The sequence below is a fragment of the Equus asinus genome, unplaced genomic scaffold, assembly GCF_041296235.1.
Source record: "Equus asinus isolate D_3611 breed Donkey unplaced genomic scaffold, EquAss-T2T_v2 contig_230, whole genome shotgun sequence".
In the NCBI taxonomy this organism is placed as follows: domain Eukaryota; kingdom Metazoa; phylum Chordata; class Mammalia; order Perissodactyla; family Equidae; genus Equus; species Equus asinus.
The window spans coordinates 106,797-112,796 of record NW_027224884.1 but is presented as its reverse complement, the minus strand read 5'-3'; positions in this window follow the sequence as shown (position 1 = coordinate 112,796).

The following is a 6,000-nucleotide window of genomic DNA, read 5'->3' as shown; positions in this document are numbered from 1 at the left end:
TCCCAACTCACAGTTGTCTTTTTATGTATCCTCACATATGAACCCCTCCCCCTGGAATTTCCTATTGGCCTAGCAGTGCTGTGGTCATATTAGCAACCCTTAGACATCTTCTCCGTTCCTCTCCCATCACCACTTTGGGGGGTCCATCCCCTTCCCTTTTCTCTTGTTCTTATTGCTGCTCTGGTCTCAGCCCAGGTGGACTTTTCAGAGTGGAACCTCTGATGCAGAAGAGAGGAAGGGCCTGTGAGCCCTGGAGACCACTTCTCTCTCATACCCACCTCTAGTTCAGGGATGGTCTTGGCAGCAGCATCTCTACCATTTTCTCACCTACTCCTTTCAGAGACCCTTTGTTTTCTCACCACCCTGGTCTCTCCTTTTGCCCTCCCTCCTCCACCTGTAGCCCCCTCACTCTCAGCAGCTCCATCAAGATGTCTTAAATGCCCAAACAGCAAATGAATTTTGTCGCCACAAATTCTTTTTACAAATAACTACCGAATACCTGCTTTGGGCCAGCCCCACGCTAGTGTTTCTCTGCCCTTAAGGAGTCCCTGGGTGGTTAGCAGAGGGGCGGAATGAGTACGAAGATAAAGAGCTGACCACAGTGTTGGGAGCACACAGAGTCTGGGCCCCACCCAGCCTGGGGGTCAGGGAAAGCTTCTTGAGGGGACAGTGCTTAGATCTTCCCTACCTGAATCCACATGAGCCTGGAAAGGGTTGAGAGAAACCTGGGCTGTATGGGGTGTCTTTCAACGCCCCAACTGTTACTGATTATTACCAGGAGTAAAAATCCTTATAAGCTTCAAAAGAATTGATGTTTGCCTGCTTCAAGAATGATGGAGAGAGACTGGGATCCACCAGCGCCCAGGGAGGCAGGAAAATTGGTCAGATCGTCCATCTCTGGGACTTGAGAAAGAAAAGAAAGGAAGGAAGGGAGAGGAACTGGCCTCAAGTCCCATGTCTCTATTTCTCCATCACTCACCTCTCTTTCCTGCACAGCTCACCTCCAGGAGGTGGGAAGGCAGGGATGTCTCAGCAGAAAGGGGATAGGGCCTCACTCTCACTGCCAGAGGTGCAGCAGGGGGTGAGGCTTCTGATCCCTAAAGCAACAGCCAGATTGTAGACCATGAGGAGGTGCTGAGTGCTGGACCTCTCATGGGTGGAATGGTGCCAGAGCATTGGTAACCACCCAGACAGCCTAGTGTTTTCAGCATTCTGAAGAGTCACACAAAGTAAGATCTAGATATTTATTTTTTTTAGCATTTCATCCAATCATTTACAAATAAAAAAATCTTTAAATAAATATATATATACTACATAGTTGAAAAGATAGATTACAGTTGTTAAAATATAAAATGCTTTTTTCAAATTATTTACATACCTCCTCCATGCACACACACCCACCCATATCACCATCACCAAGAGGTGGTGGTGAGGAATTTTGGTGGATTACCACAAACAGATTATGTAGGTTTCTGGCTTCTGAAACCAACTTCAACCTAGTAGCATTGTTTCTGTGGGAAATTTTGGTCTAGATTTTCAAGCAAGCATCATGCAGGCAAAGCCTAGAAACACAGCCTGTTCTAACAGGAGGCTGCCCAGTAGAGGTCAGAAGCGCTTTGCTCCCCTTCCTTCCCACACTCAGTGGGGCCCTGCACACTAGACTGCAAGGCTGCTTTATTCCACAGAGTGAGAGGCAACACAGTTGGCTCTTGGAGCAGTTTCTTCCTCTAAGAAATTTAAAACCAACTATAGACCAACTGGATGGTGTGAGAGCCTGTATGGTACCTGAGTGCACACTCTGCCTCAGTTTCCTCTTTGTTAACAATGGGAATAACAGTATCTATACAAACTTCTGTGAGTATTAAACTATTCAAAACAGGCAAACAGGCATTTAGTCTAATGGAGTTTTTTTAAAGATCGGCACCTGAGCTGTTGCCAATCTTTTTTTTTTTTTTTCTGCTTTATCTTCCCCAATCCCCCCGGTAGACAGCTATATATCTTCGTTGCACATCCTTCTAGTTGTGGCATGTGGGACGCCGCCTCAACGTGGCCTGACGAGCAGTGCCATGTCCACACCCAGGATCTGAACCAGCGAAACCCTGGGCCGCGGCAGCGGAGCGCGCGGACTGAACTGCCCGGCCACGGGGCGGCCTCCTAGTTTAATGGAGTTTTAATGCATTTCTCTAATATGAACAATGAGAATAAGATTAGTTTCTCAAAATCCTAAGCTTAGAAATGTTTTTAATAAGTTCTAGAATTTCATATGTTGTTCCAGTCTGATATTGTATCCTAAGACTGTGACTTCTCTCTTAATATTTTGAATTTTATTTAAACTCTGTGGAGACATTTAGTAAAACCATAAGGTGCAGATGTGGTGAACAGAGGAACTAACCCAAATTTTTAAGTACTGCAGGTGAAAAATGGAGAATTTCATGCATTTGGTTTCCTAATCTCGGGCTAACATAAAATAGAGGATTTTAAAAGTCCAATTTGAGATTCCTCATGAAGACTTCCAGATAGAAAGTTGTGACCATAGCAGCTGTTCAGTACAATGTGGGTCTAGGCTTGTGGGGCCAACTTAAGAAGGCCTCTATGGGAAGTTAAAATTCTTGCTGCACCATGTAAATCATCAGGCCAAACCTAATGACACCAGCCTTCTTTTGGAATAATAATCTTCCTTTCAGATTGTTTTGATCACAACAGAAAGGGGATGGGAGACTGTCAGGAAAAAGTGTGGAAGACTTTGAAACAGGCAGTATCTTGTCTAGGGTGCCCTTCCGTGGTTCCCTCCACCTCTCATGGTCTTTAAGCTATTCTACAACTCTGTAAGTTGTAGAAAACTGATAATAATGCAAATAATTTTTGTACATAGAAAAGCAAATTAGTTGTGTTCAGTGAAAAGTGATTGATTGTTGACAGTTTTATATCTGTAAATTCATCATTCCTTATTTGCCTATAAATGTGCAGTACTTTGAACCAGCTGTAACATTTTACTGGTTCCTTATTAATTAAGGAGTTAAATAAAATTTTTAATGTGTGTTAAAAAAATGCAAGGTACAGGACAGTACTATGGTATGCAACAATTTCTGTAAGACAAAAGGGGGCAGTAATGTGGATTCATATTTGTGTGTGTGTACACATATAAAATTCTCTGGGAGAATATATATTCATATTTGATTATGTATGCATGAAAAGCAAGAAACTAATAGTAGCGATTATCTATTTGGGGCTGGAGAACTAAACGGGAAGATGGGTGAGACAGAGACTTTTCACTTCATCTGTTTTACCTTTTATTTTTAAGTCATGTAAGTATACTTCAATTATTTAAAAAATTTTAAAGGTGTGAGAATTAATTTAAGCTTATAAATCAATGCCCTTTTCTTGTCATGTGATAAGCATTTGACTTAGTTTAGTTCTACATTTTACTGATCTCTGGTAGACATCAGTAGGAAGAAGATTTGCAACTGGAATAGGACAGAGGGAGCTGAGGCAAAGAAACCATGATTCCTAATGACAAATCAATAATACGGTATTTGGGGCTGGCCCCGTGGCCGAGTGGTTAACTTCGCATGCTCCGCTGCAGGCGGCCCAGGGTTTCGTTGGTCTGAATCCTGGGCATGGACATGGCACTGCTCATCAAACCACGCTGAGGCGGCGTCCCACATGCCACAACTAGAAGGACCCACAACAAAGAATATACAACTATGTACCGGGGGGCTTTGGGGAGAAAAAGGAAAAAATAAAATCTTAACAAAAAAAAAGGCTATAAAAAAAACATAAAAAAAAAATAATACGGTATTAGAGAAAGCAACACAAACATAATATAAGATGAACAATCAAGAATGATTAGTATATGGGGGGCCTGGTGGCGCAGCAGTTAAGTGCACATGTTCCGCTTCTTAGCGGCCCAGGGTTCGCCGGTTCGGATCCTGGGTGTAGACATGGCACCGCTTGGCACGCCATGCTGTGGTAGGCGTCCCACATATAAAGTAGAGGAAGATGGGCATGCATGTTAGCTCAGGACCAGCGTTCCTCAGCAAAAAAGAGGAGGACTGGCAGTAGTTAGCTCAGGGCTAATCTTCCTTGGAAAAAAAAAAAGAATGATTAGTATATGACTTTATTTGAATATTTGTTTTAGTTTTGTACCTTTAGTTCCATGCATATTTAAGTGAAATATGCAGGGTTGAAAGGAAAACAATAAAAATTAATTGGAGGCTTGAGAAACCAGCCCTTTGAGGAAATGCTAAGGGAAGTGGGCCATTGGAATTGAAAAAGGAGCAAGAAACCATCTGTCTGTAAATACATCCTGACCACCGTAGAAATGTTTGGATACAGATATTCGATATTTTCAGAGACTGTGCTAGGAACTGGACTTAAATTTGTTAAGAAACATCATGATTAGAAGTCTGAAGAAAGAAACACATTAACAAGGAAGGTTGCAAGTCACCTTTTCTATTTTTTTTTTCTTAGAAAGATGAAAAGATGAGATTCTAAGTCTTAGAAGCTGACCTATATGACTTTTTATTTTTCTCCAGCCTTATAATGTCTGCTTTAGGAGACAGATTTGGGCTTAAAGCCTTGTCCTTCAAAGACAAAATCTATGCATGTCCCAAATGTTTCTATATTGACACGTTGTTAGCTGGGATAATCTTTTCTCGTTTTAATCCATAATTTTAATTGGGGAGACATTTTGATCTTTGCTCTAACCAGCCTAACTTTTTAATTTCATTCAGGTGTTGGAAATGGAAATGGACGTGATCTGAAAGTACAAATAATAATGCGTAAAAGGATTGTCTTTGTCTGTGCTGCTTCCAAGAACTGTAGGGTAAGAGAAAGCACGTGAACTGAAAATTCTGGTATTTGTCTCAATCTCAATGTCAAATCAGCATCTTGACCTCCCCAGACCAGTGCTCACCACAAAGAGAGGCCAAGTTGCTTTCTGGTTACCATCCGACTGAGTGTCCCTAGTCAGAGCTAAATTAAACTCACTGTTCAAACTAGTTTTTTCAGGGCATTTTCCAGAATATATTTTCAGTTCAGAGTGTTGCATTGTCTTTCATTTTTCCATAAATGTCAAGCAGTTTCCCAGGAATCTACCAGAGTATTTTTTCTTTTTAAAGGAATCCTTTTGGTTGTTTTTTTTTTTAAGATTCGCACCTGAGTTAATATCTGTTGCCAATCTTATTTGTTTTTTCTTCTTCTTCTCCCCAAAGGCCTCTCCCCCACCCCCTGCCAGTACGTAGGTGTATATTCTAGTTGTAGATTCTTCTGGTTGTGCTTTGTGGGATGCTGCCTCATGGTCCTTTTATTGGATGGCACTGATTGTGAAATTTTAGTGTGCATGAAAATCACCTAGGAGCTTGTAAGATGCAGATTCCTAGGTTGCACCCCAAAAGTATAATTCAGGAAATTTGGTTTGGGGCCCAGGAATCTCTAGACTTAGTGATGTCCCAAGTCATTCTAACTCAGATGTCCCATGGAACTGCTCTGTGAGAAACAATGCAAGAGGAATCTCTTTACCCAAAGCAATGGGAGCTGGTAGTCAATGTTTTCTTACATGTTGGAGAAATGCCTAAGACTATGGACCTTTTCTGAAGCAATAAGCAAGCTTCCTTAATGGGTCTAAGAAAAATTAACTTTTAAAATTCTCAGGCTTCTGTCTCTAGTTCTACTATTACCTCTCCAACAGCACTCCTTTCCCTTCTTTTTGTGCCCCCCTCCCAACTGAGGGCACTCACCGAGGCCTGATCCTTGGCTTTCTGTTCTTCTCTCCACACATACTCTATTATTGGTTCTGTTCATCCATCCCCCTGGCTTAAACTATAATTTTTTTCTTTCATTCACTCAATATATTTATGAGCACCCACTGTGTGATAGATACTGGAGCTACAACATGGACAGTCTCTGCCCTAACAATTCAAACACATTTGTCAATCCGTATTTATCAAATGAGCTTTTCCTCTGCTTCTGCAAATGACACCAGCATTCTCTCGCTCAGGC